Source organism: Garra rufa, chromosome 4 (genome assembly GCF_049309525.1).
Source record: "Garra rufa chromosome 4, GarRuf1.0, whole genome shotgun sequence".
In the NCBI taxonomy this organism is placed as follows: Eukaryota; Metazoa; Chordata; class Actinopteri; order Cypriniformes; family Cyprinidae; genus Garra; species Garra rufa.
The window spans coordinates 54,136,405-54,150,867 of NC_133364.1; positions in this window are offsets into that span (position 1 = coordinate 54,136,405).

The window sequence follows — 14,463 nt, forward strand, 5'->3', positions numbered from 1 at the left end:
CAGAACATCAGGCTGAACTTCTATGAGGCGACGATACATCCTCCACTGTGAAGACAGGATCCCGAACGCGTTCTCCACCACTAGCCGGGCTCTGGAGAGACGGTAATTAAACACCCGTTTCTCTCTTGGAAGTGTGCGTCCAGGAAACGGCCTCATGAGGTTTTTCCGGAGGGGAAAGGCCTCATCTGCCACAAAGACATAGGGCAGGGGTCCTCTGTGGTCAGCACCAGGAAGAGGACGGTCAGGTGGCAGATGGAGGGTACCATCCCTGAGTGCCTGACCAAAGGCTGAGTTGGCCAGAGTCCCGCCATCACTCGTCCGCCCGTATCCCCCAACATCAATCACCCGGAAGCAATATTCAGCGTCCACAACAGCAAGGAGAACTAAGGAAAAAGTTCCCTTGTAGTTGAAGAACTGGGATCCGGTGTTGAGTGGTGCCTTTATGAGGACGTGCTTGCCGTCCAGTGCTCCACAGCAGAGCGGGAAGTTCCACCTCTCCTCAAAGCCCTCTGCGATGGTCCTCCATTCATCAGCGGAGGGCACAGCCATGAACTCCTCCACTAAGCAGTCCCAGATTGCAGTCACCACATCTGGGACAATCTTGCACACTGTGGAGACACCAACACGGAAGCTGCTGGCGATGGTCCGGAAGGAGTCTCCAGTGGCAAGATATCTTATAAGAGACAGAAAATTAAAATTATTAATTATAAATATGTATAATACTACTGTTTGTAACATCATTCCTTGATAATATTTTACCTTTATTTACCATTTGCCCTGTTTTTTAGCCAAGCTACATTGCAAAAACAGACTATTTCTGAATATTATAATATTCAATAATATTTCACACACACACACACACACACACACACACATATATATATATAAATATATATATATATACACACAAACACACACACACACACACACTAGTTGTCATTTCATTGAAGTGCTGTATTGTTAACTGCGTGTTCAGTAGAGTATATATGAATAAAAGTTATTCATATTTATAATTAAAATTATTAATTATAAATATGTATAATAATAATGTTTGTGACATCATTCTTTGATAATATTTTACCTTTATTTACCATTTGCCCTGTTAGCTAAGCTACATTGCAAAAACAGACTATTACTAAATATTATAATATTCAATAATATTACACACACAAGTTGTCATTTTATTTATGTGCTGTATTGTTAACTGCGTGTTCAGTAGACTATATATATGTATAAAAGTTATTCACTTACCGGAGGCAGATGGACAGGCGCTCTGCAGGTGGAATAGAGCGCCTGTAGTTGGTGTCTTGGAGGGAAATCCTCCCACCGACACGGGACAGCAGGTCATCAAACTGGGACCGGCTCAATCGGAAGTACCGCTGAAACCGGCCGTCATCCAGGCGCAGCTCTTGGAGGAGTCGGTGAAACTCACCAAGCTGGGTACGCCTCTGAAGGATCTGATGAACCCAGAAACGACGCCGAACAACTTTACGACGTTTTTCAGCCTTCCACAACAAATAAAGCGCAGCTACTCTCTCAACGAAATCCATGTCAGCCATTTTGCAACGAACAGACTGGCGGCCAGGCAGCAGAAGCCCCTCCCATGACGCGAATTCGCGTCTGTTGTGAAGTTGTTTGCACGCGCGAATGACGCGAATTTTACCGCGCGAATAGCGCGAGTAAACTCAAATGTTCAAGCGGTCAACTACGCGCGAATAGCGCGTTTTTTCCGCGCAAGTCGCGTCCGGTGTGAACGCACCTTAAGTCCGGAGCGGATCGAAAACGCAACATTCTTTTATTGTTATTGCATGCTGTGTGCGCAAATGTTTTAGCATGTTAGTGGTATTTCCTCCCTTTGAGGAAATATCTACGCTGCAAGTATTGCAAGTTGCCCTATTTTCGTCTTTTTTGGTGAAATACAACCAGACTTTTAGCGTTTGTTCCGCTTAGGAGCCATGCTTACTGTTGACTGAGCGTAAGCTACGCAACGTGCATACGTTACGCAATGCGCGTGATGACGTCATTCGTGCCCACTGGAATCGTTAAGGGAATCGTTTGCAAATTTTGCAAACGATTCAAAGGAATTGAAACGCTGGGAACCGGTTCTCAACAAGAACCGGTTTTCGATTCCCATCCCTAATGAGTTCTTCACATTTATGGTTCAAATTCCTTCATTGTTAACAGGACAATTTCTATTCATACTGTACTTCTTCAGAATACCCAAGACTCTGTCTGTGTCAACTTTCAGTGAGCTTTGCCATTTAAATTCTTTTAAATGTCTGGAATATTTTAGTTAATATCTTGATATGAAAATGTGGAAATAAACAGCGGCACTGACCGTCTCTAACTTGGATAAACTCCTCCTTTGTTCCTTTAGCCCCACTTTTATTCAAATGATGAGCCATATGTGAGGTTGATGAATGATAGGCAAATGTTTTTATTTCCTGCCCGATATACTGTAATTAGGCCTACCTCAAGGACCAGCTGCTAACAATCTGTTCAATATTGACATGGACCATTTTTTTCTGTGACTGACCAACTAATAAAATATTAGTTAACTAAGCCTTTTCTCGACAACTAACATTCAGGGCCTGTCCACACGGAGACGCGTTTCGCTGTATACGTATAAATTTTTTATCGTATTGGCGTTTCATCCACACGGATCCGGCGTTTTAGGAGACTGAATCCGCTATTTTTTGAAACAGGGTCCCAAAGTAGTCTGGCTATCACCAGACCACGTTATGACTTCGTCATGATTCGTGGTCTGGGAACCACATGTTCATTTTCTCGTATTTGAGGCGTGGTTTACGAGTGCCCAGAGCCTTTTATTGGGCGATACGAATGTCTATCAAACGCGCCTGTGCGTAGCTCATACCCAATCGTTTCAATTATACCGGATGACGTATGTAGAGCGAACGCCAAAAGTTGCTCTTTATTCAAAATAAACTTGCGTTCTAAACAACTTAGAACACTATATACACCGTGTCTACACCGGACGCGACAGTTGCCGTGCCGCAATAGCTAAAGTATAATAGCTCAAAATCGTTCTAAGGCCGAGCATATTAGCGTTAGCCGCTTATGCTAACGATTAACTACATTACAATCCGATATTCAAATTAAAATATGCAATGTTCTTAACAGAAGCTCTAAATATGAAATTAAATTGAAACATACCTTACTTGAACTCTTTCATTTGATCCCGCAGTCAGTCTACACTGGACACGACAAAGCGACCGTTGCAAATCATTTAAACTTTGTGTGAGCACGTCATAAATAGATGCAGATCACTGTCGGGGATTTGCCGCTCCGCGCTGCATCCAGTGTAGACAGCATAATAGGTTCTAACGTCATTTGTCGCGTCGCATCGCGCCACTCGCGTCCGGTGTAGACAAGGTGTAAGGCTGCATCGAAAGATAACTTCGCGTCTGCTGCCATGCTGGATCCATAGTTAATAACCAACTGCTAAGGTGAGTCGCATAGAAGGCGTCATCGTCTTGCTGCTCCCTCCCCGTTCTGTGATTGGTTCCCTATCTTAGGTGAAAATTAGGTCCATGGTTTCCAGACTAGACTAGAAGCGTGAATAAAATCGCGCTGCGCAAGGCAGTATGGGGACACCCAGGCTAGTCCCAAAGTGGATAAATCTGAAAACGACACCCTCGCGGTTTCGTGTGTACAGCCAATCCGTATATTTTATGAAACGATGATGTCATCACATCACGTGTCGGCTGCGTCACACGTAACAGCAACAACAATATTGGCGGACTACATGATTGCGTTCGTGTTGCTACTAAGCCTACTAGCTTTATTACAGCAAAATCTATTGCTTCTATGCAACTGTTATGAGCAACAAGCGATAATGTTCGCATCTTCGTCTTCTTCCTCTTAGTTCGTATACAGCGCGCAAGGTTATGCGCATCATAGATATATATACGTAGATACCCCATTGGACCGCTCCAAGCACGTAGATGCGTCCGCCATTTTGGAACGGTCCACTTGACGTCATTCACCATACTGTAGGTTCGCAGACCAACGGCTGTGCATGACTGTGGCATTTCGAATATTCAGTGATTACTATGGTGATTTACATAGATCTATGGGTGAATGACGTCAAGTGGACAGCTGCAAAATGGCGGACGGCTTACGTAAAAAGGCCCATAGAAACAGTCACTAATGAGGCATCTACGTATATATATCTATGATGCGCATGCTCAAATTCTTCTTCTCCGTGTATAGCGTATCTCTATGGCAGAATTACAGCACCCCACAACTGGTCTGGCTTCCACGGGCTTCCACAGGGTGACGCACAACCCAGCAATTAAATATTAAAAACAGATTCTGTTGTGTGGACCCTTTTCAGTTTTGTATTTTTGATCAAAAACGAAATTTTAAAATATGAAAAACAAGATAATTTTCATTTTTCGTCTCTGATTCAAAATCAAATAACAAAAAAAAACCAATCAGATTTTCATTTTTGGATTTTCATTTATCAATTGAAAATGGAAAGGACGAATGATACACGGACCTACACGGTCCGTGTATATTTTGGTCATTGGATTTTCCTTTCAGAAACGGATATTAAAAAACAAAAAACAAGTGGTTATTTGATTTTTGTTTTAAAATACAAAATATAAAATTAAAATACAAAGTGTTTCTCTTTTTCAGTGTCAAAAAGAGATTAGCGAAATTTTAAAAATGATTTGAATTTCACTTTCTATTTCGGATATCAAAAAATAAAATTACTTTAAAACAGAAATGAAAAAAAGGCCCGTTTGTTCATATTCCGAGACCGGATGTGGTTAGCACTCACGTGACAAGACCGCCACATTTGACAGTTGTGAAGAAATTAAGTTACGTGCTGTGACGACTAATTGAGCGTGATCATAGAGCAGAGCAGACATGGATCAATACGTTGTTTTTCGAAACAATAAAAGAGTCTCTCTCAGGGAAGAAGACATGACTGCAGAAAAATTTTCCAGGTAAAAAATGTTTTAAGCTAACGTACGAACTCTAACGACAGCTAACGTTAACGTTCGCTGGCGAAACCGTAAAACTTTTCTTTTAACGGAAACATTGTGGTGTCTGATTTTAAGAAGTTAATCTCTCAGTAGTCACTGGAAAATATTAGCACTAATTGAGAAAAATGTGGAAATAAACACTTGCGGTTATTTGACTTATGCATTTCTTGACAGGTCTCAGCACATAGTCTATATGTGACTGACGACGCAAATGTGGCCATTTTTCCTGGAGCTTCTGGTTTTTTTAGTACATTGGACCTTACTCCAAGAGGTTCATGGTGAGGAGGAGGACACCTCATCATCTTCAAATGCCACAGCTCGTTTTTCATTTATGCGATCACCTGCGACTGTTACTCCTAGTACATCATCATCATCATCTGCTCAGCGGGCTGCCTCAGCTGAGCGCATTTTATTGATATACAAAATGCATAGACTATTTACATTAAATAGGATTTTGAATGCAGTGTGTGTCCATAATGATTATTTTAATATGATGTTCTTCCAGATCGGTTTTTCTTGCTGAGGTGGTTGGTGGGAGGTTGAGTCCCAGCAGAATGGTGGTGGTCCGGTTTTTGGAAACTGAGGCTACCCTTCAGGGGATAATCGGTAAAGTTCAAGATGCCATTGGGTGTCATGACCCAATGGTATTGACTGATGTGCAGGGGAATGCCATTTTGGAGTCTGAAGGCACAACTGGTGAGAAACATTAAAGGGTTAGTTCACCCAAAAATGAAAATTATCTCAGTTTAGACCTCCTTCTTTGTCGCATCATAATTTGAGATTTGGCTGAAACTTGCTCGATCAGAAAACGTAATTAAGACATTGTTAAAATAGTCAAAGTGACTCCAGTGGCTCAACCATACGTTTATCAAGCGACAAGAATACTTTTTGTGCATAAAAATCAACAAAATAACGACTTTATTCCACTATTCATACGTCTTCACATAGACTCACTGTTGGTCTACGCAGGTCATTTGAGTGGTGCGTGTGACGTTCAACCCAGAAGCTCTACGCACATAGACTAAGTAAAAACACCAAGGAAACACACAAGACCAAAGCTGAAGAGAATAAATAGTGGGATAAAGTCGTTATTTTGTTGATTTTTGCACACAAAAAGTATTCTCGTCGCTTGATAAACGTATGGTTGAGCCACTGGAGTCACTTTCACTATTTTAACAATGTCTTAATATTTTTTCTGATCGATCAAGTTTCTGCCACCTATAACACTACTGAGGAGTGATTTTCAGATGTCATCATAAAAATCTCAAATTATGATGTGACAAAGAAAGGAAGTCTTACACAGGGTTAGAATAACATGTGATGTGGGTGAGTAATAACTGACATCATTTTTGTTTTTGGGTGAACTAACCTTTTAATTTTGTTTTATTTTTAAGTCTTTACTTTTGTGATTTAAAATTAGAGGGGATGAGATACACTCATGATGATTTAACCTTTTTTCTGGTTTTCACCCCTAATGTAAAGGGTCCCAGTACTGGAAACAAAATGCAAGAAAGATTCTTGCTATACAAGAACAGGCCTTCCAAGAGGTACAGGGCTCTAAAAGGAGGAGAATTAGGTAATATTAAGTATTCATATTTCTCTTATTTGTCCATATATTGAAAGGCATTGTTTATTTACTTTTATTACATGGCTTGGTTAAATTCCAATATAGAATGCGGTCTGTTATTTCTTGATAACAGACCGCTGCGGAGTATAAGGCCAATTTATACTTCTGCGTCGAACTTACGCCGTAGCTACGTCGTAGGCTGTGTGTGATGCGCATACCCTTCGGAGTACCCTGACGTGCACCTCTCCAAAAATGTAACAACGCGTCAACTCAACGCGGACACAAGCGCTGTGATTGGTCTGCTAGGAACGCTCCCTCGGGTTTCACATGCTCCCTCTGCGCACGTGAACGCGGACAACGACGCAGAAGTATAAATGAAAACCAACGCGTTGCCTACAGCGTAGAGGCTTCGGCGTAGGTCCGACGCAGAAGTATAAATCAGCCTTTACAGACCGTTGTCGTGAAAAACAGAGCGTTGCTATGGTATGGACATGATTCTAACCGTAGACGGAGCACACTATTTTCTTTAGCGGAAGTTTAGCTGAAGCAATACAATCGTAAACTATCAATAAACTCCTTTTTAAATCAATATTTTGTTTCAAAGTAATGATTTATTTGGTATGTAGCCATGTAATAAGCGGGATAATGTATAGTGAGTCGGTAGTTATTGAGAATACAACTCCTTCAGGCTGCTCAAGATCCCTCCGCTTCGCGTCGGGCTCCCGATACAGCCTGTCGGGGTTGTATTTACAATAACAATCTCCTCGCTATACATTATCCCTTACATATTTGTCCTTACCTTTGTTGTCCAGACTATTAAAACTTAATTTCAAATCAGCACCGGTTTGCCAACCCTTTGGCCAAATAATGCTTCTGTATTTTAGTGGCTTCTATAATGTTTGGGCCAAAGATTTATTTGGCTACCACAAGCAAAACCACTAAAACACAAACAGTATATCTATTATGTTTTTTCCTTGTAATAGCCGAAAAGATGAAGATGCTGCTGGAATTGGAGAGGTGACTGAGAAGATAGAAGAGCTTGTACTGGCATCACAGACCTTACCAGATATCACTGCAGCAATCAAAGAGCTCACCAATCTAGCTGCCACTCAAAGAGTGATCCTGACTCCTTCCCAGCTACAGACCATCAAGCAAGGATTCTGCTGTGTTATTTGTATGAGTGAGTAAACAATAGATAGTCATTGTCCCACATGTACATTTATTTTGAATCCAGTTTGATCAAGAATTGTAATTTTCCAAATATGCATTATTACATTTTTTAACCATGGTCACCTATGTCTCATCCACTACAATTAATTACATGTACAAATGCAAACCTTTGTGTTAAAACTTATGATGTAACGATACATTAACAAAAGCTGTGTCTGAAATGGCTCCCTATCCACTATATAGTGCACTATTTAGGGTGTCTGCCAATTTGTTTCGATGTCCGAAATCTGAGTGAACGACATCATTCCCTACATTCGTTCACTACTTTTACCCACAATCCTCTCTGAATTAGAGTGTACATCCAATGTACCTATTAACCTATTATTTAGACAATATTATATGAAATATTAATGTTAACAACAATGCCACATATTATTACAATACCTGACTGTTAGTCAAACACATAAAATAAAATTGTGTTAATGCCTAAATAATATTTTAATAAAACAAAATTACCTTATTAATATTTTATTTAATTTTAACAAGTCATCTATATAAAATTGTCTCAAGCTCAGTCCTCTACACATTGAATTGTGGTAAATAGTGCTTCAGCAAGTGTACATCGGATGTACACTCTAAATCAGAAAGGGCTGTGGGTAAAAGTAGTGAACAAATGTAGAGTATGATGTCGTTCAATCAGAATTCGGACACCACTAGAAAATGGCAGACACCCTAAATAGTGGATAGGGAGGGATTTTAGACACAGCTATTAACTTCATAGATGGCATTATCCTGGCCCGGATACACTGGGGATGTGTCTATACTTTTTATTACATTTATTTACCTTTGTTTTATAACAAATATTCAACTGACTATCATAAATCTATGCATCATTTGAAAGCTAAAACATTTAAGAATCATGTTCTGAACATGTTTTTGCAATCAGTACATAAGAGAGGAAAGGGTTAAATGAAATCCTGAAGGACTGATAATGTAAACATGAGCAAAATGAACAGCAATACTTATCTTTTATCTCTTATGGTTCAGCTCACTTCGGAAGAATCCAATCAATAATTGAATTTCAATGTAAGGATCTATTCTTCAAAATGCATCCCAGTTTTTAATCCAAAACTGGTTGCACGACCTGTCACTTGCGCTCCTCGGTTTCCAAGTAGTTAAAAGGCTTGAAAACCAAGCCAATGTCTAGTCAGCAAATTTTTTGATTGATTGATTGTTTTCAGGCCTTTAACATAAAGTCTGATAAATGTTTCCCTAAGTTAAGTTCGTTCACAGAAATAGTAAGTAACTTTCATGTAAAATGTTTACCTTGTTTTACTCTGTTTCTTTGCTACTTTGAATTATGACTCTCGGGTAACAAAGTTTCAAGTGTCAGTTTAAAAAAAGACCAGTTGTGGACTATAGGGTTTAAGAGCTACAGACATTTGTAGTTGGTTATATGTCATTTTCAGAAAATTCTCAAAAAATAGGGGTGCTGGTTAAGAGTTAAGGTCATATAGACACACTAAGAATGACTAGTTTTTCTCATTTTGTCTTTTAGAATTTACTGAGGAGCCAGTCTTCACAGAGTGTTGCCGGAGCATTATTGGCTGCAAAACATGTGTGGTACAGTGGCAGGAGACCTCTGTGCACTGTGCAAAATGTAGAGGGAACACTGCAAACAACACCATATTTGAAATTAATGGTCTGTCAGAGACATTTTCTGTTCTGAGATCCCTTTTTGAAGAGGAGTAACATGTTGAATTTTTACACAAACAAATTTACAGTTAACAGTTAAAGGGATGGTTCGGAGTAGAATTGACTTCATTGCTATGCACTCCGAAGCCCATGTAAATACCCCATCCAAAGTTTTTTTTTACCTTAGTCGAACATTTATGGAGATATTAGAGTTTTTCGAATTGCTTGTTACAGGAGTGAATGGTACATGTGATGTATCTCGTAAATTGCACCACTAAACGTGCAAGTAATCTTACCAAACTTGTACAGTAGTGTAAATAGGTTATGTACTCACAAAACGCTGCATCGGAACATTTGTAAGTCCACCATGAGTGTTTTAAAAACACGTTTTAGCCGATCCCTACTAGTCTCAAAAACTACAAATGGCGACACGTCGACGTCACTTCCCTGGCTTGAAAAAAGCACGTAAAAGTCCTCCTACAAGTTGACATGCACACAGATGTAGTAGGAGGACTTTTACGTGCTTTTTTCAAACCAGGGAAGTGACGTCCACTTGTAGTTTTTGAGACTAGTAGTTCTCGGGTAAAACGTGAGTAGTTGGAATCCTATACCACCTGTCAAAAGATGATTGATGGCTTTGACCTTTTGACCTTTCCCCTCCCCCACGCCCCTCCCCCGCCCTTTCCCACGGTGCCCACCCACGTAGTGCATGACCTCGTGTTTGATCTTGCGGTGACCTTGTGAACTTTACTGACCTTGTTTTGATGGATTGACCAGGTGCGGGATTAATGGCTGACAGGTTTATGGGTTGTTGAGATGAGTTACGAGACGTTTACCAGGTGCGGGATGAACTTCTGACAGGTTTATGGGTTGTTAAAGCAAATTTACGAGACGCTTACCAGGTGCGGGACGAACTTCTGAGGGTTTTATGGGTTGTTGCGTGACCATCCGGTGTTTGACTGTCATCCGGGTCGAGAATTATAGCCTGTTTGCGTGACCATCCGGTGTTGTTCATCATTAGGGTGGAGGAAATACAGCGGCTGTGCGTGACCGTCCGGTGTTTGGGTGAGGAATGAAGCTTTGAAGAATGTTTTGGCGATTTTACGGTCTAGCCCCGCATCCGTGTTGTATCACAGGGTGTCAGGTTGCGTTTAGCATAGATAAATAGGGCTTTCCCCATCATATCTGCGGAGCATTCAGAGCTGTGAAATACATAGATATGGATGCGATACACAAAACTCCTGAGAGGGAATGGGACAAAGATTCTATGGAAGATCTGATTAGGGCACCGAGAAAACCGTACAGCAACAGTTTTAAAATGAGAGAATTTATAAAAGGATAAATATATATACTTTTAAATAATAAAATGATAATACTAATAATAATGCTTTTTTTAACATTTGAATCATTAAATCCCTTACGTTTTTACAGTCTAGGGTGAAAAATAAAAGTCAGCGTGCGTGTGTCTGTAGGCCCTCTTTGCTCTCATTCACTCATTGCAGGTCTGCCCGTGAGTGCTTCATGAGCTCGCGTTACACAACAGACCATTTGAACTTCTTATATGTAAAAGTGACCATACATGTGATGGGTGTATATAAAATACTTGTTCAACAATATATATTAGTTGCTATAAAAAATATTTATTATTGAAAAGTCTCTATTATCACAACAGTTACGAGTCCATAACCGCACGATGAAATATATTAACAAAGTCTTTAATGTTTTAAAAACATAAATGATAACACTCGGGCTCAACAGTGTAGCTTATTTATGTATACATTCAGTCCTTCAAGTCTTATTCTCTTCTTTAAAAAGAAATGAATATAAACGATGTGATCACACATGATATTAAATCAAAGAATAACATTTACACTAGTTTTTAGGTAGTAGTAAATATTGTAATGGGGAGCCAGCAACGTCAAAATAAGTAAACGGAAAAATGTATTTTAACAGACCAAAACATATGGATTATGTCTGGACATGCCTGGGCATGTCAGAGGACCTGGACATGCCTGGACATGTCAATTTGAAACCGTATCAACCCCTTAACCTACCCAATCACAGTAAACTTTCTCTATTTCTATTTTTTTTGTTGTTTTTTTGTTTTTTATAAACATTATTTACTATATTTTTATAAAGCTTTTGTACTCTACAAAGTGAACACCTACCAGTCACACAAAAAGTTCAACACACTTCCATTTGTAATAAAATATTGTAAGTCATTTAAATTATTATAGTAGGACTCAAGACATTTCATCATAAATCACATTTCGTTGTTATATCAATGTAATATACAAATTATTATACAAATTTGTGATCTGATAAGTCCTATAAATATTTCAACCTAAAAAGTGACTCAAACACAAAACACAATCATGCAGACTAATACACAAACATACATGCAAAAAAAAAAAAAAAAAAAGAAGCAAACACATGATGCAAACTCAAACACAAAACACAATCATGCAGACTAATACACAAACATACATGCAAAATAAAACAAAAAAGCAAACACATGATGCAAACTCAAACACAAAACACAATCATGCAGACTAATACACAAACATACATGCAAAATAAAACAAAAAAGCAAACACATGATGCAAACTCAAACACAAAACACAATCATGCAGACTAATACACAAACATACATGCAAAAAAAAAAAAAAAAGAAGCAAACACATGATGCAAACTCAAACACAAAACACAATCATGCAGACTAATACACAAACATACATGCAAAATAAAACAAAAAAGCAAACACATGATGCAAACTCAAACACAAAACACAATCATGCAGACTAATACACAAACATACATGCAAAATAAAACAAAAAAGCAAACACATGATGCAAACTCAAACACAAAACACAATCATGCAGACTAATACACAAACATACATGCAAAATAAAACAAAAAAGCAAACACATGATGCAAACTCAAACACAAAACACAATCATGCAGACTAATACACAAACATAAGCAAAATAAAACAAAAAAGCAAACACATGATGCAAACTCAAACACAAAACACAATCATGCAGACTAATACACAAACATAAGCAAAATAAAACAAAAAAGCAAACACATGATGCAAACTCAAACACAAAACATAAGCAAAAGACAAAGACAAATTAAAAACATGTAAAACAATATTGTCACTAAAATTTTAAACAAGTATTTTTGTTTTCTCAAAACATATACGATCACAACACAAACATGTACGATAACGCTGCTCACGTATTATTGTAGCCCAGTTTGTGCTGAATACATTATAATCATAACCATAAATATGTTTTAAGGTACTGGAAACACACAAATGTCAGGGTAGGACAAAACATCAGCAGCAGCTGCAAACCCCCTCAGACACCATGAGGGTTAAAAAAGATGGTAATATATATATATATATATATATATAATTAAGGCATCAAAGTAACAAACATGTCGCTACATCGAAACAAATCATTCATCGTACATCTTAACATGTATTCAACATTTAGGTTTATTGAACACATAACCCACTTATTTTAAAGATGATATTAAACATTTCCATGTTTATAAAAATAAACATTTACAATACTTTTAGACGGTCATGTATATAAAACATAGTAACAAACATGTCACTTCAGCAAAACAAATCATTATACAACGTTCATTTTATATTTTTACATTTATTGAAGTTATAAAACATCAAAGTAACAAACATGTTACTAAAGCTAAACAAATAAACCATTGTACATCTCAAACAAGTATTCAACATTTAAGTTTATTGAACTTATAAAACACATCTTGCGCTTTTTAAAGACGATCTCCATGTTTATTAAAATTAACATTTACAATACTTTCAGGTGATCATAAATATAAAACAAACATGTTACTACAGCTAAAGAAATCATTCACCGTACATCTTAAACATCTTAAACAAGAATTCAACATTTAGGTTTTTGAACTTATAAAGCACATCATGCACTTCTTTTAAAGATAACAAAAAACATCTCCACGGCTTTTATAAAATTTATAAAAATCATAAAAATGGCTTACATTATGTTCTTCGAACATTGAAATCCATTCTGTGAATGAAATATTTGCAAAAATGTTTCAGTTGGAATATAAATAAAACTCTATGGTCCTCCCAGGGATAAACTCCAATGTGAAACTGATGCTCCAGACCCCTCAAACAGACTGATTCGTGATGGTGATGAGTAAACCAGATGTTCTCCTTGAAAAGGAGTTTCCCTACAGACAAACTTAAATTTCAACTAAAGAATAATTTGTATTAGATTTATTTCACACCATTCGCTTTAGATGGCTAAAGTTTCTTATTTTAATCATAAACTTCAATGTATATCCCCCTCACACACACTTCTTTTTGAGTTGTACCTTTTAGAAAATGTAATGGTTATTTTATTTCAAAAACATGTTGCTGCTTTTAAGGTTATATAAATAAAAAATATAGAAATATAAATCTGGAGCCCAATATCTTAATATCATTATTGCTGTACTCATACTTTTCTGAAGGATCTTTATCAGCATAATAAATATCGGGGATAATTAGCCTTCACTGAAAATACACTATTCTTCATCTACTCTAAAATATATGTAGACAGTCAGCATATGTTGATGGTCATGTCTTTGAATTGAGAGCTTTACCCAATTTTGGGCCATAAGGATGTTACTACATATGAGAAAAGACACCACCAAAGACATCTCATGTTACGTAGACATGCATTCTTCGAATACCCACTGACTTTTTGCGTGAATGACACAACACATGTGAGGAGTGTTTTCTGGGGGTCTCCTGAGAATATACAGTTGCTCTGAAAAAGTCATTCTGACACATACGAGACTCCCATTTTAAGGAGAAATCTCCACAGCCCGTCTCATGAACGCTTGACTGTAATCGCAAAACACAACACCATTATACACTGTTTTAATCTGTTTATTCAATTATTTAACACACATACTTAAATTCAAATTTTTACACCTGGTACTTTATCAGTCTGATAAATGTGTGGT